Raw genomic sequence first — 24,482 nt, forward strand, 5'->3', positions numbered from 1 at the left:
ACGTCCTTTCGGACAGGACACTGGATGAGGGGCAAGCCAACAGTTCGATTGCAAATTGGGCAAGCTCTGGCCAGAGGTCAAGCCTGCCCACCCAGTAGTCCAGGGGTTCATCCCCCCTTCAGAGCATCCACATCGGCCGTTAACCCGATGTAGTCGGACACCTGACGGTCTAGGCGTTCCCTGATGCTGGATCCGGATGACACCTGTCGATGGGTCGGCTGAAAGAATGACCTCATATCCGAAGTCACCAACACATCTTCAAACCGGCCTCTTCTTGCAGGCGCTGTTGGATTGGTACCCGCAACTCCTTCTCTGGGAGTGGGAATTGCTCCTCTGCCAGCGCACACAAAGGCAGAATGCAGCATTTCTCGAAGCAAGGCCTGGAAGTGCTCCATTCTGCCAGCCCTCTGTGACGGCGGTAAAATTTCCGCCATTTTGTGTTTGTACCGGGGGTCTAAGTACGTTGCCACCCAGTACTGGTCCTTGACCCTTATGCTTTTTATACGGGGTCCCTATTAAAACACTGGAGCATGAAGGCCCCCATTTGCACTAAAGTGGAAGCGGTGTGGTGGCCTGGCTCCTGCTCATCATCCAGGATAATGTCGTCCTCTTCATTCTCCTCTCCCCATCCACGCACAACAACACGGGTCCCAGAAAGGTTTAAAGCATGCTGTTCTTGCTCCTCCTCATCCGCCCCGGCACCATCCTCCTCTGACTCCTCTTCAGACTCCTGTTGTTGACTTGTCTCAGATAGAGTAGCCCCCCCTGGGAATTCATCCAGCATTGCGACTTCCTCATCTTCCCGCTCCTGCTCCTCCACAGCTTGATCAATGACATGATGCAATGCACGCTCCATAAAGAAGGCATAAGGTACCATGTCACTGATGGTGCCATGGCTGCGACTGACCAGTTTGGTGATCTCCTCAAATGGGCGCAGAAGTCTGCATGCGTCGCGCATGAGCAGCCACTGGCGCGGTGAAAAAACCCCAGCTCCCCAGAACCTGCTGCCGCAGAGTTCATACAGGTAGACGTTAACTGCACATTTCTGCTGGAGCAGCCTATCAAGCATATAGAAGGTTAAGTTCCATTGCGTCGGGCAATCGCAAATAAGACGTCTGACCGGCAGATTGTGTCGCCGCTGAATGTCAGCAAGGCGAGCCATGGCCGTGTAAGATCTTCTGAAATGGGCCGAGATTTTCTTGCTTGCCGCAAAATGTTCTGGACCCCAGGGTATTTGACAAGGAATCGATGCACGACCAAGTTTAAGACGTGTGCCATGCATGGCACGTGCGTGATTTTGCCCTGTTTCAATGCGCTAAGCAGATTGGCACTGTTGTCACACACCACTTTACCAACTGTCAAATTGAGCGGTGTTAGCCACTGATCTGCCTGTGAACGCAAAGCTGAAAGGAGTGCTGGGCCAGTGTGGCTCTTGGCTTCCAGGCACAACAGACGCAGCATGGCATGGCAACGTCTCACCTGGCATGTCAAATAGGTTCTGGGGAGCTTGGGCGGCGCAGCAGAAGAGACGCTAGCAGCGGAAAAGGAGGAGTCAGCTGAGGAGGAGAGGGAGGAGGATGGAGTAGGAGGAGGAGGAGAAGAAGAGTCAGGCCTGCATGCAATCCGTGGCGGTAAAACCAAATCTACATGGGTGCCACGGGTTACATGCTCGACGGCTGTCAGAAGGTTCACCCAGTGGGCAGTAAAAGTGATATACCTTCCCTGCCCGTGTTTGCTAGACCACGTGTCTGTGGTCAGATGTATCTTGGCACCGACACTGTGTGCCAGAGATACATTCACTTGCCGCTGAACATGGCCATATAGCTCTGGGATGCCCTTCTCTGAGAAATACTTCCTTCCTGGGACCTTCCATTGTGGTGTTCCAATGGCCACAAATTTGCGAAAGGCCTCCGAGTCCACCAGTTTATATGGCAGTAGTTGGTGGGCTATGAGTTCTGACAAGCCAGCCGTCAACCGTTGGGCAAGAGGGTTATCCGGCGTCATCATTTTTTTTATGCTCGAACATTAGGCCCACGGAAGCCTGCCTTTTTGCAGAAAAACGTGAGCTTGGCATGATGGAAGGTGGAGTGGAGGACAATTGTGAGGAGAGAGGAGAAGGAGAAGTAGAAGACGAGGCTGGACAGTGAGAGCCTGGAGTGTGGCTTTGTGTGTTCCATTGCTCCCACTCGGCTCGGTGAAGGCTGCTCATGTGCCTTCTTAAAGCGGTCGTCCCTAGGTGAGTGTTGGGCTTACCGCGACTAATGCGTTGACTGCAAAGATTGCAGATGGCAACGCTATTGTCAGCAGCGGACACGTTAAAAAAAGCCCACACTGCGGAGCCATGTGCCGGTGTCCTGGGAGCGCCAGATGTGACCGTACATGGTCGATGACTCGCTCCTGATACATTTGCAGTCTGCTTTGTCCCTCCTGTGCAATGTAAGTTATTCCTGCTTCTCCTCCCTATCTGCTGGTCCATATCTCCCTCTGAACTCCCCTCCTCTTCCTCTCTTGTGGGCACCCACGTGACATCACTAGACACGTCATCATCAACGTCACCTTCCCCACCGCTATAAGTAGAGATCTCGGAGTAGGCAGCAACACCAGGGACCAACCTCCTCCTTGGGCTGATCTGGGTACTGTCGTCAGACTGCTGAGTGGCGCTTGTTGCTACCTCCTCTTCCTGATCCAATACCAAGAGTGGCTGCACATCAGAAATGTCTTGATATGGATCGGAAAATAATTCCTGTGACTCAAGCGGAAGGTATGTGGTGATGGTGGTGTTGTTGGTGGTAGTGTCTTTGGGGGTGCACATAGCAGAGAGTGAAGAAGAGGGTGCAGATCGAGAGGATGAGGAGGGTGCAGAAGAGTAAGGCTGAGTGAGCCACTCAACCAAGTCTGGTGCGTCCTTTAAAGTAATTGAACGCACCTTCTGCAACTTCCCACTTTGGCTCAAGCCTGTTGCTCCTGCCCTACCCCTACCACCCCTGCGGAAAGGCCTGCCTCTTCCTCTGCCTGTCATTTTTTAAATGACCCTGTGACAAAACTCTCAGTCCCTATACCGATGAAGGACTGCTGGAGCGGCCATGTTGGTGCACCTTTTCGCTTATGTAGGGTGCAGCGCTCCACTGCGCTTGCGCGATGGATCCTCGCCATTTTAACTATGGGAATGCCCTAACTGTACTGCTACGGATCCTACTACGTGCTGTGTGTTCCCTCATAACAGCACGCGTAGGGCGTGGCCTAGGACATGCACCTCATACTGGTATACAGGCAGCAACGCCGGCGCAGCTATTACAAAGGCGAATTGTTTTATTGGATATTGTGAGTAATTTGGATTTTAGGTAAATAAATCGTTAAAAAACAGTGTTGCACTATGGTTGTACTTCTGTTTCCTCCCTCATGCACTTGCTAAACGGACTATTTGCGGAAGTAAAAGGGCGAACATTCCCCCAGCACAGCAGGAGCAGAGCCCAAGGAAAGCTGCACAGTGGCTTATACTGTGACTGCTCGGCTAACCCTTTTAGGGTTCTCTGTCTGGTGAGCGCAATTATTTTCCTGACACTGAGTGGCGCACCGGAGAAGATTGTTCCTAACCTTTCTGCACTAGTCACTTTGGTCTATCCTTTTTATTTGAAAAGACTTTATGCGTTTTTTCCAGCAACTGAGTGATGCGATTTTGAAAAAATTTGTTTGGGCATTGAAAGAATTCCTTTTGTTTTTTGTTGTTCTTGTTATTTTTATGACTATTTTGGACTGTCACTCTTGGGACTCATAATATAGAGCACAGTTTACAGACCACTAATATTGTGGCTTGTGGTTCGCATATGATCTTTCTCACTTAGCATATATGGTTTATTTATTTACAATTTTATGCAATATTTTCACTATTCTTTGGTTATAGCACATGTGCACTTTTTGAGTTGCACGCCAACAGGCACTTTTTTGTATTTTAATTTTTTATACAACACGCATTTATAAGAAGTATATATATAGTATTTGGCAGACACCACTTATATGGTGGTCCTCAGGAGACTACACATTTCACATTAATTCACAGTATTTATTTATATTATTTTCTGGGGCAACAAATAGGGCCATCTATTAATTACACTGATTAGATCTCTACACACCTTTTTGACACCAGGGTATTTGTTAGGAAAGGTTTTAGCGCCACAGCTTTATTCATACTTTATATCTCTGGCCTACTCCTTTTATTTTATTTTAAGTGGTAGGTTCTAAGCACAGGCAGCTTCAACCTCTCGAGTCTACTTTTTATTTCACTTGATTTTCCTTTATTCTTGTAGTGAATAGGTATTGTATAATCTGTCCATAGCGCAATCTTATTTACTTATTTCCATTTCCGTGGGACTTACTGTTCCCACTCTAAGTTGCAGCAATGGACATTTTCAAATATGTTAATAGCAGAAAAGTTAATTTAATGGAGGTGTTCAATCAAGAACATGTGGTCATCAGGCAGGATCTAGACAGTTTATTCAAACATCTAAAACACTGTCTAGAAAAAACAATTGAGAGTATGGTGGGATGTGGCCATACTAGAGATGTATATAGCTGAGAAAATTACTCCTAGAAGATTGCGTTGGGATGTTTCTCCTAACGATGCAGTCAATGACAAACAGCTGATGGACGAATGGTATAGATTTTTTAATCAAAGTGAGACAGAATTGTTACAAAAAATAGTTGCTAGGCGACAGCATAAATTGAAAAACATAGAAATGGAAATTGTACAACTTAGGGATCAACTAATACCATTTAAGGAAACAGAGGAATACATTAACAAAGAAAAAGATTTACAGGAAGTTATAAAGAAGTATGACAAGGAAGTGCAACAGAAGAAACAAAAGAAGTTTAAGAGGGACGTATTGGATTACAAGAACCAGCAGGTTTACAAATGGCAGACAGACAATAATTATAGCGATGTAGAAAATGAAACTTCATTAATGGAAGAATCAGGAGAAAATGAAGTACAGGAAGATGAACAACATTGGCAAGGGGACATACAGACACAAAACAACATCACTAGACAGGATATCCCCGCCACGCCAGCTTACAGAAGACTAGAAAATAGAAATTTTGAAGAACAAACCCAGAATAGATACTGGGGCAACCGCACTCCCTATACGCCAAATATCCCAAGGCATTCCAACAGGTATTCGCCTCTGAGGGAATATCCTCAACACACTCCCTATAGAAATAGAAGATACGATAGGGATTTTTTTCACAGGGGACAGGAACGCAGGCCACCCAGAATACCGGATACTCAATACGATCCACGGAGAGAAGGGAGACCCTTCCGGTACCCAGGAAGGAACCAACAACGGGGTCCCTACAGAAATGGTGGTTGGAATCCGAGGTGGACCAGACAAGACAATTCAAGGAGAAACCAAGGAGACTACGAGCGTCCTTGGCAACAGAGAAGGGAAGAACCGTACAGACCACCGGATTGGCAAACAGAAAACGCACAAGGGGGAAGAGAGGAGGCCTCCAGAAAAAGAAGACGAGAATATTAGCGGAAGGTATTTATAATCTTAGTCAGATTGAATTTACAGAAGAGGAACTCAGGGTCTTGGATATGGGGTTGAAATTTGCCCCTGATAGGGGCCTTGACAAATTTGAGACCTACATTGATCTTCAAAAATTTGTGCGAAAACTCAATATCAAAAAAAATTTCGGCATAGCAAAGCCAAACGCAAGGGACAATGACAATACTATATACAAACATTCCCAGTTGAGGAACAACTCTACATTTAACCCCAAGGTAACACAGGATGAAAATATAAAAGTCTTTAAGAAGATGGTGGAGAATGACCTGAAGAATTTAGAAATAAAAAGAACCAAAGGAAAAAATATATGGGAAACCATTAAACGAATAGAGAAGCAGAAGGGTATAGTCATCAGAACAGCCGACAAGGGGGGGGGTTTGGTCATTCTAAACAAGCAAGATTATGAGAAGGAAATGGAAAATCTACTTAATATTCCTAATACCTACAAGAAATTGAAGAAAAACCCCAAAGCTGAGTATGAAAAGAAACTCAAAAAGTATGTTGATAAGGGGAAAACCCTCGGTATCTTGAACAGAAAGGAGTCTAGATATTTGGTGCAGAAGGCACCTAAAACTCCTATCATATACTATGTCCCCAAAATTCATAAGAACCAGAACAACCCACCAGGGCGACCAATTATAAGTGGGATTGACTCCCTGTTCTCCAGATTAGGGGCCTACATTGATGGTTTTTTACAACCATTGGTAACTAGAGGAAAATCTTATCTGCGTGACAGCAAACAACTGATAGGGGAATTAGGAGGCTTGACGATCGAAGAGAGCGACCTATTGGTCACCATCGACGTGGAATCATTATACACTAATATCGAACAGGATGATGGGCTCAGTAGCGTTGAGTGGGCATTGCAGCAGTTGTCTGACCTAAAACAAGAGCAGATTAAATATCTGATGGAAGGTTTAAAAATGGCAATGAATCACAACTACTTTTGGTATAAAGGAACATACTATAATCAGACCAAAGGTGTAGCCATGGGGGCTAAATATGCCCCAAGTGTAGCGAATCTGTTTCTCAATAGATGGGAGGAAGAGCAAATTTATGGCGTACACAGGAAGAACCTTAAAATGTACCGTCGATATATAGATGACATCGTCATTGTATGGGGAGGCACAACGGAACAACTACAGGAGTTCTTTAATGAGATCAATAACAACATTTACAACATAAAATTCACTGGTAATTATAACAACTGCAGTGTGGACTACTTAGACTTACAAATATATAAGGAAGGCAATAGGTTGGGTACACGCACCTTTTTCAAACCCACGGACCGCAATGGCTACATCCCCACAAACAGCTGCCATCATGCTAAGTGGCTGGGGAATATACCTAAGGGCCAGCTGATGCGATTATATAGAAATTGCAGCAGAAGCATTGATTATGAACAACAGGCGGAAATAATTATTGAAAGATTCAAAAATAAGGGATATAATGAAAAGGGTTTACGCAAGTTGAAAAACGAAATAAAACAAATGGAACGGAACAAACTACTGGAAGATAAAAGACGAGAAAAAGTTAACAATTTACCAATTGCCTTCCTCACAGGGTACAATAGGCAACACAGGGATGTGGAATCCATTATCAAAAAACACTGGCCTATCCTGAAAGCGGACTGTACACTCAAAGATATTCTACCAAAAAAACCTCTGTTTATTTACAGAAGGGCACCCACACTGAGAAATAAATTAGTTAAAAATACCATTGATCCCCCAAGAGAAATAAAAGTAGCAGGTAATTTAAAAGGTTTTTTCAAATGTGGCAAATGCCTCCCTTGCAGAAACAGTAAAAGAACAGAAAAAAAGAGAACCACTTTTCAGTCATCCTCAAATAAAAGAGAATACAGAATAAATGAGCTCATCACGTGTAAAAGCACTCATGTCACCTATATTATAGAGTGCCCCTGTTTCAAGCAATATGTAGGGCGAACCACGAGAGAACTCCAAACCAGAATCGGAGAACACATTAGGAACATCAAAAAAGGGTATCCCAAACACAGTGTCTCCAGACACTTTAGGGACTTCCACAACCGTGACCCAGGGCAGATGGTGTTCTATGGAATTGATAAAATAAGGGCTCACTGGAGAGGAGAGGACAAAACAATTAAAATATCTAGAAATGAGACCAAACGGATATATGACTTAGACACCCTTCAACCACAGGGAATGAATGTGGAGCTGGATCTGAATTGCTTTCTGACCAATTTCTGAATGTGCTTAATTTCCCCTTCCTTATAGTTAGACCATACACCTTTTGAGATAGGATTGAATACAATAGGGGTTTACATCCATGAAATCAAAGACATCATATTAAGCATAATATTCGACCCATAAATAAATTAGGTTCCTTCTAATCCATTGAATAATAAGTTGTAGTACTATATAAAAAAGACCCACCTAAAGTTCTGGCCCCTAATAGTATAACTTGGGGCCCAAACAAAGGATTATACACATGTCCCCTATTGGGGGCAGTATACACATACATACAAAAAAACATTGAGCCTACAATAGATTGATTATTACGCATCACCCCCCAATGAGGGATTTATATGTATATATTCTTTTTTCATTTTCTCCACCCTTGGGAGTAAGTATTCCCCAAAATGGAAACATACCGGTACTCTTTCACAATATGCTTCCCTCGTAAACCTATTTTCACCTGTGGTTACATATTACCTTATCCCATATCCATTGATTTCAGTTAACTGATTGACTGAATGGGTTTGCATTATAAATTTCTTATAATAATTTTTTATATAATTTTTTATATAATTTTTTATATAATATTTTTTTATTATTGTTTGCAATCTTATACATATAGGTGAGTGTATAGATGTGTGTGTATATATACACACACACACATGTTTTTAGTTTGTTTCATTCATCTTTCCTTTTTCCTGATTCCGTGTCCATTAGAATGCCATAATTACATTCATTTCCTAGGGAAGTGTCTGCAACAGATTGATTTTTGTTTTTGTAATCTTAATTTTTTTTAAAAAATTTTAAATATAGAACAAATCAGGTATTTTAGGAGTTCTGAATGTGTCATATGTATGGGGTAGTCTGTTAGTGGATTACATACATACCGTTTTATTGACACATTTTTATTTATATATTTGTGTGTATTTTATATTTTATATTGTATTTTATTAGTTTTTTCCATTGCCTGTTTTGGTTCTAAGTGCCTGGATTAAATATGTGGGTTGCAGTGCTCCATAGTTTAATATAATAATATAACAGTTTATTATGCCCTGTGCCCGCAGTGGAGATGAAAAAACTGACTTTTCTCCGTATCTGTGCTGTTATGAGGGAACACACAGCACGTAGTAGGATCCGTAGCGGTACAGTTAGGGCATTCCCATAGTTAAAATGGCGCGGATCCATCGCGCAAGCGCAGTGGAGCGCTGCACCCTACATAAGCGAAAAGGTGCACCAACATGGCCGCTCCAGATGACGTCGCTCTGACGAAACGCGTAGGGCGTGGCCTAGGACGTGCACCTCATACTGGTATACAGGCAGCAACACCGGCGCAGCTATTACAAAGGCGAATTGTTTTATTGGATATTGTGAGTAATTTGGATTTTAGGTAAATAAATCGTTAAAAAACAGTGTTGCACTATGGTTTTACTTCTGTTTCCTCCCTCATGCACTTGCTAAACGGACTATTTGCGGAAGTAAAAGGGCGAACATTCCCCCAGCACAGCAGGAGCAGAGCCCAAGGAAAGCTGCACAGTGGCTTATACTGTGACTGCTCGGCTAACCCTTTTAGGGTTCTCTGTCTGGTGAGCGCAATTATTTTCCTGACACTGAGTGGCGCACCGGAGAAGATTGTTCCTAACCTTTCTGCACTAGTCACTTTGGTCTATCCTTTTTATTTGAAAAGACTTTATGCGTTTTTTCCAGCAACTGAGTGATGCGATTTTGAAAAAAATCGTTTGGGCATTGAAAGAATTCCTTTTGTTTTTTGTTGTTCTTGTTATTTTTATGACTATTTTGGACTGTCACTCTTGGGACTCATAATATAGAGCACAGTTTACAGACCACTAATATTGTGGCTTGTGGTTCGCATATGATCTTTCTCACTTAGCATATATGGTTTATTTATTTACAATTTTATGCAATATTTTCACTATTCTTTGGTTATAGCACATGTGCACTTTTTGAGTTGCACGCCAACAGGCACTTTTTTGTATTTTAATTTTTTATACAACACGCATTTATAAGAAGTATATATATATAGTATTTGGCAGACATCACTTATATGGTGGTCCTCAGGAGACTACACATTTCACATTAATTCACAGTATTTATTTATATTATTTTCTGGGGCAACAAATAGGGCCATCTATTAATTACACTGATTAGATCTCTACACACCTTTTTGACACCAGGGTATTTGTTAGGAAAGGTTTTAGCGCCACAGCTTAATTCATACTTTATATTTCTGAGAATACTACCTTGGAGGTCCTTTTCCTTAATTTAGCTCCTAAGTCCCTAAGATCATTTTTTTAACAACACTCCATCTTCCTCTGACTTTGTCATTGGTGTCAACATGCACCATGACAGCCGGGTCTTCCCCAGCCTCTCCCAGTAATCTTTCCACCAGATCCGTGATGTGCACCCCAGTAGACAACATACAGTTTGGCGCTTCAGATCTTTGTAACAGATTGCCCTCTCTGTCCTTCTAAGGCCGCGTACACACGTGGCGGACTGTCTGGCCAACTAAGTCCGTCAGACAATCCGACAGACAGTCCGTCATACTTTCGAATGAACAGACTTGCCCACACACGGCACTTTTTGAGCGGACTAATACGGCGGACTAAGTCCGCCATACAATCCGCCCTACTTTTGAAATGAACGGACTCGCCCACACACGCGGAGGAAAGTCCGCTCATTTCGAGCGCGTCTCCAGGTAGGCGGGGCCCGCGAAGGAGACGTCGCTGACCCCGCCGCCTGGTATGGACTTAAAGGGGAACCCCAACGCCGAAAAAAATCGGCGTGGGGGTCCCCCCAAGTCCACAACAGACCCTTGTCCGAGCACGCTACCCGGCCGGCCAGGAAAGGGGGGCGAGCGAGCGCCCCCCCTCCTGAGCCGTACCAGGCCGTGTGCCCTCAACATGCGGGGTGCCTTGGGGAAGGGGGGGCCGCGCGGCCCCCCCACCCCAAAGCACCTTGTCCCCATGTTGATGAGGACAAGGGCCTCTTCCCGACAACCCTGGCCGTTGGTTGTCGGGGTCTGCGGGCGGGGGGCTTATCGGAATCCGGGAGCCCCCTTTAATAAGGGGGCCCCCGGATACCGGCCCCCCACCCTATGTAAATGAGTATGGGGTACAATGTACCCCTAGCCATTCACCTGTAAAATAAAAGTACCAAAAAAAAACACAACACACGAGATAAAATATTTTATTGCACAGCTCCGGGGGTCTTCCGTCTTCGGGGGTCTTCTCGCCGGACTCCTCCGCTATCTTCTTGTAGCTCTTTTGCTAGCGGAGGAGTCCGGCTTTCTTCCCCGCCGCCGGCCTCTTCTCCCGACTTCGGGGGTCTTGTCCCCCTCTTCGGTTCTTCTGCCGGGCCACCGCGCCTTCTTATAGCTCTTTTACAGGCGGTGGCCCGGTCTTCTGTCGCCGCCGTCGCCGCCGTCGCCTTCCGTTCTTCTTCTTCTTCTTCTTCTTCTTCTTCTTCTCCAGGAGATGTTGCCTCGACGATCTCTCCGGCCGGAATGCCAGAGCCGCGCTGCGCGGCCACTTATATAGTGACAATGGGGCGGTGTCACATGGTATATGTCACATGGGCTCGTCACATGGGTTGATGTCACATGGGGACTATGACATCGTAAGGGGGCGGGGTCACCATGTGACACCAACCCATGTGACATAAAGCCATGTGACACTGCCCCATTGTCACTATATAAGTGGCCGCGCAGCGCGGCTCTGGCATTCCGGCCGGAGAGATCGTCGAGGCAACATCTCCTGGAGAAGAAGAAGAAGAAGAACGGAAGGCGACGGCGGCGACAGAAGACCGGGCCACCGCCTGTAAAAGAGCTATAAGAAGGCGCGGTGGCCCGGCAGAAGAACCGAAGAGGGGGACAAGACCCCCGAAGTCGGGAGAAGAGGCCGGCGGCGGGGAAGAAAGCCGGACTCCTCCGCTAGAAAAAGAGCTACAAGAAGATAGCGGAGGAGTCCGGCGAGAAGACCCCCGAAGACGGAAGACCCCCGGAGCTGTGCAATAAAATATTTTATCTCGTGTGTTGTGGTTTTTTTTGGTACTTTTATTTTACAGGTGAATGGCTAGGGGTACATTGTACCCCATACTCACTCACATAGGGTGGGGAGCCGGTATCCGGGGGCCCCCTTATTAAAGGGGGCCCCATTCCGATAAGCCCCCCGCCCGCAGACCCCGACAACCAACGGCCAGGGTTGTCGGGAAGAGGCCCTTGTCCTCATCAACATGGGGACAAGGTGCTTTGGGGTGGGGGGGCCGCGCGGCCCCCCCTTCCCCAAGGCACCCCCCATGTTGAGGGCACGCGGCCTGGTACGGCTCAGGAGGGGGGGCGCTTGCTCGCCCCCCTTTCCTGGCCGGCCGGGTAGCGTGCTCGGACAAGGGTCTGTTGTGGACTTGGGTGGACCCCCACGCCGATTTTTTTCGGCGTTGGGGTTCCCCTTTAAGTCCATACCAGGCGGCGGGGCCAGCGACGTCTCCGTCGCGGGCCCCGCCTACCTGGATACCCACTCGAAATGAGCGGACTTTTCTCCGGGCGGGAAAAGTCCGCTCATTTCAAAAGTACGGCGGACTGGCACACACACGGGCGGACTGTCCGCTGAAATGCGAGTCCGACGGACAGTCTTTCCAACATTCCGAAAGACTTAGTCCGCCAGACTGTCCGCTGAAAAAGTCTGCTGAAGCCCACACACGAGCGGACTGTCCGCTGAAATGTGTTTCGGCGGACTAAGTTGGGCAGACAGTCCGCCCGTGTGTACGCGGCCTAAGAATTTAGTCCCATACCACCAGAATCTGTTTTCCTTTCCCTTGGCTTTACTCCCACCCTCACTGGACGAATTATTCCCCTGGCAGCTAGGGGAGTCACTCAGCTCCGGCAGTGCTGATCCCTGACTGGTTTCACCAATGTCACGCAACGGAGCATACTTATTGTGATGTTTTAGCCCAGGACTGGCCTCCCTGACTTTCCCCTCCATCCAATAGCAATTTGGATTAATTTATCTCCAGATGCAGAGATCTTTTGAAGGAAGGACTGAATGTTCTGGTGGCTTCATGGGGTCAGTAAAGCCTCATCTACACATTTCTTCTTCTGAATTTCCTTCCTTGTCTTCTCAGGTTCGAAAGGGAGAGCATCCAGGTGATTCTCATTGCCAAGAACGGGCCTAGGCAAATGTGGTGCTCTGACCTGATCAAACTTCTGGCAGGCACCGTGGGCTCTTTCTGATCAATGGGACTAGTTTGCAATACAATTCATTTGTCTAGTAATAACTGAAAGGTGTGTCCCCTCACACCTCAGATCACCCCAAATCTATCACCTTCACACCTCAGATCAGCCACATTTCCTGCATCATCACACCTCAGATCAGCACCCATTCCTGCATCAGACATAAGATCACCCCAATTCCTGCACCTTCATACCTCAGTCCCAATTCTTGCAATTCTAAATTTGTAGTTCCCAAAAGCTGGTTAATTACCAATTAAAAATTATCTAGCCTGTCTGATATGAGGTGCAGTAAAAAATGTCAGGGGGCAGAGTATGGGAGTTCAGCAAAGCAGAGGTATCATTAGCAGTTAATAAGGCAATAGAGACCAGCAAGGAAGAGGATGGGAAGCCAGCAGGGTAGTCTACAGGGGTCAGCAGGGCAAGGCAAAGGTGTCAGCAAATCAGAGGATAAGGGTCAGTAGGGTGAAGAATCTGTTCAGCAGGGTAGATGACAGAGGTTAGCAGGACAGAGGACTGGGTCAGCAGGGCATAGCACTGGGTCAGCAGGGCATAGAACAGGGTTAGCAGGGCATAGAAACGGGTCAGAAGGGCATAGAACAAAATCAGCAGGGCAATGACAGGGGTCAGCAGGGCACAGGATGGGGGTCAGCAGGACAGTGTACACAGATCATCAGGGCAGAGGATGGGCCAGGATGCAGAAGATAGGGTCTGCAGAGCAAAGGATGGGCTCAGCAGAGCAGATGATGGGGTCAGCAGGGCATTGGAGAGGGGTCAACAGGGCATAGGACAGCAGTCAGCAAGGCAGAGTACCGAGGTCACCAAAGCAAAGGAAGAGGTCATCAGGGCAGATAATGGGGTCAACATGGTATATGATGGGCTCAGCAGGACATGGGATAGAGGTCAGTAGGCCATAGAGCAGGGGTCAGTAGGGCAGAGCATGGGGTCTGAAGGACATAGGACAGGGGTCAGTAGGGCAGGGCATGGGATCAAGAGGGCAGATAATAGGGTCAGCAGGGCAGAAGACGGGGTCAGCAGGGCAGAGGATAGGGTCACTGCTGCCAGGGTACTCAGCAGAGCTCCTCCTCTCCACACTGCACACAGCTGAGATTGTATTTTTTTACAGGCACAACCTTGATCTGCACAGTGTGTATCTGGCTGTTGCAGCTGTGCTGCCCTTCTGATCTGGGGATTTCATAGGTCAGAACTGCAACAACCAGCGACACACACTGCATATGGAGGATGTATTGTTAAAATAATCCGATCTCAGCTATGTGGAGAGAAGCAGGTTAAATGCAGGCGAGCAGAGTGAAGTGGGCAGGAACAAAAGGTTGGTTGAAAAGGAGATGGGAAAGAACCAGCTATGCTCCTTCCTATGTAGCCACTAGCCAGTCACAACTGATAGCCAGCTTTGCTAATGTGTGAGAGTTGAGCTTCCCTTGCATGCCATCATAAATGCAGCTACCTAGAACACGTCTCAGGGGTTGTCAACCCCTGAGCAAGCATATTGCAGGGTTACCAAAGTACAGATAAAATGGTAGTGATGCAATGAGTTCACATTTTCAAAGCCATTCATGAAACATCAATAAAATTGTTTAGTGTAAGTAATTATGCAGATCGATATTTGCAGATCGATATTTGATCAATTGTTACTTTTCAAAAACTCCTGCTTTCTTTATATAATGATAAATGGGATCTGTCATAATCTTAGTAAGGGAAACATATATACCTTCCAGGGTTCTAAAGATCTTTAAAAAGTATGCTTTAGTGAAAAATTGGATTTTGGTATTTACAAAGACACATTGAACACAGACTACCTGTCTCCTTCTTTAAAATGTTACTAAACCCAGAACCTGCATTCACTATATCTGATCTCCCACAGTGCACAGAACATGGAAATGCAATTTATTTTTGTAAATATAAACTAATAAATACCTTTTCTCATCAGCAGTATATAGCAGTCTTAGGACTTCTATCAATTAATAGTAAACCTTGTAGGAGGAGCTTTCATTCTACCCTGACCCTCTGTCTGCACATGTCTGGACAGTGTTGATCGGCCCTGTGCTAATCACATGCAAAAAAAAAAAAAAAAACTCTCTAGAGATACATACCAAACTGAGCATGTGCAGCCCATCCTCTGGCTCTGTAAATAGCAGATTATTATTTTTTTGAGACAGTGGAAGAAGAGGAGAATCAGAAAGACAGGATCAAACAGCCTTTATACACAATGCAATGGATTAACCCCTTAGGTTTCACAGTGAGTATAACAATCATGTTTTACTGCATGAAGACTGATTTTACAGTTGTTGGTTTAGTAACACGTTAAGCCAAACAGACCGCATTAGATCATTTGACTGCTCTTGATTAGGGATGAGCTGAACACCCTCCGGTTCGGTTTGTGGCAGAACATACAAACTGACAAAAAATGTGTGCAAACGTGTAGCGGTGACACTTTGGACAAGGTGTCTGCCATGTATAAAATTTAGTTTTTTCCTCAGAATAGTAAAGGGGTTCTGAGGGCTGATTATGTAGGTTTAACTTTGGCATCAGTTTGGCTGGGCTGTATTAGAGTTCTGCCTGGTCATGTGTACAGTTAGGTGCACATGACCAGGCCCAGAACCAGTCCTGGTTGGACGTTTTGGGTATCAGCTTTCTCCGGAACCAATCAGTGGGTGTGTCTGGCCCCGCTGAGGAGTCTGGGGAAGGGTACTTAAAATGTTGAAGTCACGTGTTCAGGGATCGTTCGTTCGTGAGGCGATAGCTGCCTGTTCCTGGAGTTGGACTGGGGTAGCCCTGCAAGGGGTCCCGGTCATGGGAGCGTGTGCCCCCCCGCAACATGGTCGGTGTGACTAGCCCAATTAGACCCGCATGGTCTGGGGGTAAGAATCCATCTGTTCCCGAGTCTCGGAACTGGCTGGTCCAAGGCATAGTAACTGAAAGAGGATTCAAGGCATCCGGGTGTGCTCTTAACTTGGAGGGGCACTGCAGCCCATGTAAGCGATCGGGGGAGGACTCTTCGGAGGAGGGCCAACAAGCTGACATCCCAAGAAGTGCCTGGTTGCCGGGTTGTCAAGGACACTAACAAATGCATGCTTTTCCAGTACTGCCAAGGAGACAGAGAACGTTCCAGGTACTGAGGAAAGGGTTCCTGTTCATTTTCGGTTGAAAGCTTTATTCAAGGTCAAAGACTTTGTAAATTCTGGATCAGAGTGCTGACTGCCATAATCTCTGGCTAGAGATTAGCTGCTAGTGGCTACTCTCTGGGTCGTATTAGATACTTTCTGGTGATTAGCAGTTCAATGTGCCTGAGTTTATTCACCCTTGCCCTCTGTTCCCATACGAGACTGTGTTTGTTGGATGTTACCCCTGCAAATAAAAAACCTTTCTAAAGGACTTTTTGTTGGGTACTAACCCTGAGAACCCCTAGATGTGGAAGAACAAGCCAAGCGGAGGTAACCGGTAAGCCCAAAAGTCAAGGCCGCCCTATCGAGGCTTATGGCCGCTACACGTGGGGGCTTGCAGTCAGGGACTTACAGTTACCTCGCAGGGCCTTGGAACAGAGGGTGAAGTATTTTGAACTGCGCCATAAAGATCAGCACCATTTTGGAGAAACTTTCACTGAGATGCTTAAGTGTGGGAGGAGCCTGTACTAAAAGCCCGCAAAATTACACAGGAGCCAGCACCCAGTGGGAGGAGTCTGTGCTGATCTTTCTCCGCACCAGGCACCGTGGAAGGAGGAGAGATGGATCCATACATTTTCTCGGAGCTGGAGAAAAAGGTTTGAGGATGTATCGTGTTCCGGGTGTACAGTCACCTGGTTCCATGTTCACAGACACGGGCATTCGTTTGCTGCGGCAAGGGTGGTTCATACTCTACACTACTGGAGACATCGAAGGCCTAGGTATGTTGTGCGGGAAGTGCTATGGTTTGGTCGCCAACCCTAGGCCGTTTTCCAGGTGCAGGAAGTGTGGAGAGTACATTTTAAAAGTGGAGCAGTCAGTCACACCACCAAGAGCTTACCGCATGGACTGGGCCACGGGCATGATAACCGAGGAGCCGGCCACTTTCACCCCTTCAGTAAAGCCCTCCACCGCGGTGGCACCTGTCATTGCTAACATCCCAGAGAGAGATGCCGCTGTTACTGAGACTACTGAAGAGACCACTTTGGAGCAGATGGACACTGTTTCCACCACTATTACAGAGATCCCTATGCCTTCACTAGAGAAAGTGAGGCGTACAAAGTCTTCCCAGAGGCAACGGAAAGCTCCGCCACCAAGTCCGGCTGGATCCAATCGGCGGAAGAGGGTTGCATTTTTTATGTGTCTTCAAAGAAAGAAATTCCATTGAAGCAGCAGTGGAATTTCACTCTTTAAAACAAAATGTATAGTGTACAGTATTGCTTTGTATGTTGTGTTTTTTTTCTTTTTCAGGATGCACCGAGATAGACTGTCAAGCTCATCAGAGATTGGGTGGGTTAGTCAGTTTAGCTGGGTGGTACATGTACAGCATTTAAACGTGTTGTTGTGAAAATGCTTAATGTTTTAAACATGTTTCCTTTTCTTCCCTTTCCCAATACCCATTAAAAAAAAAAAAAAAGAAACTCAGGCACTGCATCAGGTTTTTTTCCTTTTTTTTAGAAAATAGGATAGGATTTTTGCCCTGTTTGTTGCCTAGATGATGGGGACATTGTCTAAATGACTGGGGGGATGTGTAGCGGCGACACTTTGTACAAGGTGTCTGCCATGTACAAATTTACTTTTTTCCTCAGTAACAGTAAAGGGGTTCTGAGGGCTGATTATGTAGGTTTAACTTTGGCATCAGTTTGGCTGGGCTTTATTAGAGTTCTGCCTGGTCATGTGTACAATTAGGTGCACATGACAGGCCCAGAACCAGTCCCGGTTGGACGTTTTGGGTATCGGCGTTCCCCGGAGCCAATCAGTGGGTGCGTCTTGCCTGGCTGAGGAGTCTGGGGAAGGGTACTTAAAATGTTGAAGTCACGTATTCAGGGTTTGTTTATTTGTGAGGCGATAGCTGTCTGTTCCTGCAGCTGGACCGGGGTAGCCCCACGAGGGGTCCCGGTCACGGGAGCGCGTGCCACCCCGCAACATGGTCGGTGTGACTAGCCGTAGACCCACATGGTCTGTGTTAAGGATCCATCTTTTCCCGAGTCTCGGAACTGGCTGGTCTGAGGCGCAGTAACTGAAGGAGGATTCAAGGCATCCGGGTGTGCTCTCAACTTGGAGGGGCACCGCAGCCCATGTAAGCGATCGGGGGAGGACTCTTCGGAGGAGGGCCAACAAGCTGGCATCCCAAGAAGTGCCTGGTTGCTGGGTTGTCAAGGACACTAATAAATTCACGCTTTTCCAGTACTGCCAACGAGACAGAGAACGTTCCAGGTACCGAGGAAAGGGTTCCTGTTCATTTTTGGTTGAAAGCTTTATTCAAGGTCAAAGACTTTGTAAATTCTCGATCAGAGTGCTGACTGCCATAATCTCTGGCTAGAGATTTGTTCAGCCTTGAAGCGCCCAGTGGCTACTCTCTGGATCGTATTAGAGACTTTCTGGTGATTAGCAGTTCAAGGTGCCTGAGTTTATTCACCCTTGCCTTCTGTTCCCATACGAGACTGTGTTTGTTGGATGTTAGACCTGCAAATAAAAAACCTTCGTAAAGGACTTTTGGTGTCAGCATCCAAAGTTGTTGGGTACTAACCCTGAGAACCCCTAGACGTGGAAGAACAAGCCAAGTGGAGGTAGCACACAAGAACACCGTTAGAGTCTATGGGAGCCGAACGTGAAAAATCTAAAATGGTAATTTTAAAGGCTAATATGCAAGTTATTGTCATAAAAAGTGTTTGGGGACCCAGGTCCTACCCCAGGGGACATGGATCAAGAAAAAGTTTTAAAAACTGACATTTTTTCAGGAGTAGTGACTTTAATAATGCTTAAATGAAACAATAAAAGGGAAATATTCCTTTAAATATCGTGCCGGGGGGTGACTATAGTATGCCTGTAAAGTGGCGCATTTTTCCAGTGTTTAGAACAGTCCCTTGCGGCTGTAATGTAATGTTGCTCCCCCCACCCCAGACCATTACCAGGCCCTATATACTCTGAACAGCAGCAGTATACAGGCTGTCCCCAGGTTACAAACAAGATAGGGACTAGGGATGAGCTTTGACTCAAACATAGTCTGCTTGGCCGTTCGCCGAATTTCGAACATTATGGCCCATTCGCGCCAAATTGTGGCACGTCATGGCCCATCATTCACTGCGGCATCGCAGTGCATTGCTGGCTGATGATTGGCCAAGCATACACTATGACCCGCATGCTTTGGCCAATCACAGCGCAGAAAAAATGGAGAGCCATTATTGGCCAAAGCCAGGGTGGCATTGGCCATGTATGTCTCAGGGGGTTTATAAAACGCCCCACACTATATAAGGCCGCCTGCGTGGCGGCCCTGTGTAGTGTGTTGTGGCGGTGATTAAAGACAGACATAGAGAGAGAGACAGTGTAATTTAATTTGAGTTAGACAGAGTAGGCAGGCGAGTCAGTTAGCTTCAGTTACAGTGTGTAGAGGATATATATGCATCCTAGGTGTTGTATATATATTTATACACTGTATTCAGTTTAGATAGATCCGTTCCTGTTATTCTCTTCATAATATACCGACAGGCAGGGAGCTGCAGTATTTTCACTTAGTGTACTGTGTCCTTTGCACAGTGTGCACCTAAAGCTTACCTGAATATAATGGCTGGTGTTCTCATACAAATACAGGCAGGGAGCTGAAGTATTTTGTTTTAGTGTCCTTTGCACAGTGTGCACCTAAAGCTTACCTGGATACAATTGCTGGTGTTCTCATACAAATACAGGCAGGGAGCTGCAGTATTTTGATTTAGTGTCCTTTTGCACAGTGTGCACCTAAATCTTACCTGGATACAATTGCTGGTGTTCTCATACAAATACAGGCAGTAAGCTGCAGTATTTTCAGTTAGTGTACTGTGTCCTCTGCACAGTGTGCAACTAAAGCTAACTGAAGACAATTGCTGGTGTTCTCATACTAATACTACTACAGGCAGGCAGTTGATTCTGCTAGCTGCAGTATAATCAGTATATATATATATATATATATATATATATATATATATATATATATATATATATATATATATATATATACATCTCAACTTTGTGCAGATACATCTCCCTGCAGGCCATTAGTGTGTCTGGAAGGACAACAAGGAGAGGAAGACAGTCACAAGCCAATAAAAGAGGGCAAGCAGGCTCTGTCTCTAGAGGCAACAGTGCTGGTCGTGGACACGGTGCATCCTCATCACCACGTGGCCGTGGGACACTTTTGTCCTTTTTTTTCGGCAGCTGGCCGTGTTGAGCCGCAACATGCCAAAGACTTGGTAGAGTGGATAACCAAGCTGTCCTCATCCTCCTCATCCTCTCTCACCCAGGCTCAGGGTACTTTGGCAAAGCAGCTGCCAACGCTGCCTCTTTCCTCGGCTCAATGGCATCAGTCACTCCTTCCCTAGCCCCACCATGTCCTCCTGAGGAGTCCCCCAACCTGTTTGACCACAGTGTTGGGTACATGCTCCAGGAGGATGCCCAGTGTTTTGAAGGATCTGATGATGGTACCCAGCTAGAGGAAGGCAGTAACGTGAGCCCAGAGAGAGGGGGTGCCCAAGAAGGACAGCAATCTGGCAGTCATGTTCCTCCAGCTGCAGCATACTGCTAAGTTTGCTCCAGTGATGAGGAGGGAGGAGATGATGAGGTCACTAAACTAACTCCATTTGGGTGCCTGATAGGAGAGAGGAAGCACATCTCCAATGAGGCAGGATGCCCTCCAGGGGCCAACTTAAGGGCAGCACACCGACTGCATCACACCGGCGAGCTCTGCATGTGCAGGGCGCTGCTGTCTCCAAGTGTTATTCCAAAAGTTCTTTGGTGTGGGCCTTTTTTGAGACGAGTGTTTTAGATCGCTGCTATTTGCAACATATGTCTCAAGTGTATCTTGCATGGTCAAAACATCACCTGCTTTGGCACCACATGCTTGACCAGACATATGTCGACCTGCCATGCAGTTCGTTGGCAAGTGTACCTAAAAGACCCACACCAAAGAACAAAGCAGACCTCTCCTTGCTCCTCTTTAGCTGGGATCTCCAACCCCACTATACCTTCAGTCCTCTCTGAAACCTGCACTGAGAGGAATGAAGGTGTCACAGTCAAGTACTTGCGTGCAATCTGCTATCGGTACACCGGAGTCAGATTGTACCAGGCAAATTTCCCTGCCCCAGCTTCTGCACCGCCGAAAGAAGTTCACTCCCAGCCATCCACATGCCCAGCGGTTGAATGCTAGCTTGGCTAAATTGCTAGCATTTCAACTGCTGCCTTTTCAGTTGGTAGACTCTGTCCCCTTCCATGAGTTTGTGGAATGTGCTGTTCCTCAGTGGCAGGCTCCCTAACGACACTTTTTCTCATGGAAGGCGATTCCGGCTCTCTACCGGCATGTGGAAGGCAATGTCTTGGCCTTACTGGACAGGGCGGTCAGCGGTAAGGTGCATATTACCGCTGACTCATGGTCCAGCAGGCATGGACAGGGGCATTGCCTATCTTTCAAGGCTTATTGGGAGACTCTGCCGACAGCTGGGAAGGATGCAGGACAAGGCGCAGTAGTGTTGGAGGTTGCTCCACCACCACGCCTTCAAAATGCTACTACTGGTGATTCTGACACACCTCTCTCCTCCACGCCCTCCTCTTCTTCTTCCTCCATGGCATCTTCCTGTGCTTTGTCCGGGGAACCAGCGGTGCTCCTAGGCATTCAAGGGGCTACGAAAGTACACAGGCAAAAAGATGCAATGCTGTTCTTGAGGGACAGGAGCCACATTGGGACAGAGATTCTGTCAGCTCTGCAGGGGCAGGCTGAGAGGTGGTTGACGCCACACCAGTTTAAGCCAGGAATGGTGGTTTGTGACAATGGTGGTTTGTGACTGATGTGCCCTGTTTGGCTCACGTCCTTAACTTGGTGGTGCAGCGTTTTTTGGGCAGGTACCCGGGCTTACAGGATGTCTTGAGGCAGGCCAGGAAAGTCTGTGTGCATTTCCGCCGGTCATATAATGCCAGTGCTGAGCTCCAAAAGGAATTGAACCTGCCCAAGAACCGCCTAATCTGTGACATGCCCACCAGGTGGAACTCAATGTTGGCCATGCTGCAGTGGCTGCACACACAGGAGGTGGAGCCTAGCATAGAGCATCAGCAGCAGTCTTTACAGGGTAATTTACAGTCCCAAGAAACCCATGGACTTGTACATGACTGGGAGGAGGTGGCTGCAGATCATGCCATCCTTAGTGACCTAGAGGACTCTGGACTGAATGCCTCAGCTAACCTACACTGCATGGCCTCCCTGATCCTGCAAAGCCTGTGGAAGGATCCTCGTTTTCGTCAGATCAAGGAGAGGGATCATTACTGCCTGGCAAGCCTCCTTGAGCCACATTACAAGGGTAAGGTTGCCATTGCAAATAGAGCAGAGGATGAAACATCTTCAGGAGGCCTTACAGAAAGGGCTGTGCAACGCGTTCCCAGAGACTGGGAGGTTACTGGGAGGTTGCCCTGGTCCTGAACAACGTGTTTCTGAGGTCAGTCCCAGAAGGAGCGGTGGAGAAGGTTGCTGTCTGACCGATGCATTCAGACGATTTTTTAGTCCGCAGCCCCAAGGTATGATAGGTTCCAGCAACCATCACCAGTGTCTGATTTACATGGTGCAGGAATACCAAGGGGCAAGGGGCAAGGTCAGACTTGGACACCTTTCCCACCAAAAATACTCTGGGTTACTGGGTCTTGAGGATGGATCACTAACCAGAGCTTGCACAGTATGCAATTGAGCTACTGGCCTGTCCTGCATCCAGCGTTCTTTCGAAACGCACATTCAGTGCTGCTGGAGGCTTTGTAACCGATCACAGGGTGCGCCTGTCCACCAACTCGGTTGATCGACTGACCTTCATAAAAATGAATCAGTCTTGGGTCATCACCAGCTACCAAGCACCTGATGCTGGTGTAACCGAATAATTTTTTTTGAAATGTCAGATCCCTTCAAGACTGCCTATGCTGATGCTGAGTGACTATCCTGTTATGCTGAGTGACTATCCTCTTCCTCCTCAATGATCATGCTGATAGCTTGTAAGAACATTTTTGGTTCTGGGCACCGCCACCAGTGGCTAAGGCCCAATTTTTCAGCCCCTGTTTAACAGGGGCGTGTAATTACAATTTTTTTATGCAATACTTTGCAGCAGGGCTCATTCCTGCACCCCAACTAGAGTATCTGTGAGGGGTTGCAGTGTTGTGGCACAAGCACCAGTGCCTAAGGCCCAATTTTTCAGCCCCTGTTTAACAGGGGCGTGTAATTAAAAAAATTTTATGCAATACTTTGCAGCAGGGCTCATTCCTGCGTTCCAACTAGAGTATCTGTGAGTGGTTGCAGTGTTGTGGCACAAGCACCAGTGCCTAAGGCCCAATTTTTCAGCCCCTGTTTAACAGGAGCATGTAATTACAATTTTTGATGCAATACTTTGCAGCAGAGCTCATTCCTGGGCTCCAACTAGAGTATCTGTGAGATGTTGCAGTGTTGTGGCACCAGTGCTTAAGGCCCAATTTTTCTGCCCCTGTTCAAGAGGGACATGTAATTACAATTCTTGATCTAATATTTCACAGCAGGGCCCATTCCTGCGCCCACCAAGAGTAATTGTGAGGGCTTACAGTGTTGTGGCAACACCACCACCATCAAAGGCCAAATTTTTCTACCACTGTTCAACAATGGCATGTAATTACAATTCTTGATATAATAGTTCACAGCAGGGCATTCCAGCGCCCACCAAGAGTAACTGTGAGGGCTTACAGTGTTGTGGCAACACCAACACCTAAGGCTCAAATTTCTGCAAAGTATGAAGGGCAGGCCACTACTTTCTAAAAAACATCCAACTTACAAACGACTCCTACTTGCAAACGGAAGCAGACAACAGGAAGTGAGATGAACTCTACCCCTAGGAAGGAAATTCTCTCCTGTAAGAGATAATAAATCCTTGTTTCACTAAAAAACCCAAATTTTCAAAAAACATTTGTAATTTTGACAGAAAGTGAGGTGAAATCTTCTGAAGAGGTACACAGACAGCAAAACAAATGTTACAGGGGTGATAACCCTTCCCTATGTTTTCCAAAAAGCTTAAAAATAGATTTTTTGGCTGGAGCTACACTTTAAAAATGTACCAGTTCAAAAAGTCCCTGTCTTGTTTGCACCGCCTGTATACTGCTGTTCAGAGTCCATAGGGCCTGCGAGCCCCCTGCACCTTTCCTTTTTTTAATTTGGGTGCGGGGTTCCCCTTAATATCCATACAAGACCCAAAGGGCCTGGTAATGGACTGGGGGGGGGGGGGGTACCCATGCCGTTTGTCTCACTGATTTTCATCCATATTCCTGG

The sequence above is a fragment of the Lithobates pipiens genome, unplaced genomic scaffold (assembly GCF_037356315.1).
Source record: "Lithobates pipiens isolate NorthernLeopardFrog02 unplaced genomic scaffold, aLitPip1_a1.2 Scaffold_10, whole genome shotgun sequence".
NCBI classification, from domain to species: domain Eukaryota; kingdom Metazoa; phylum Chordata; class Amphibia; order Anura; family Ranidae; genus Lithobates; species Lithobates pipiens.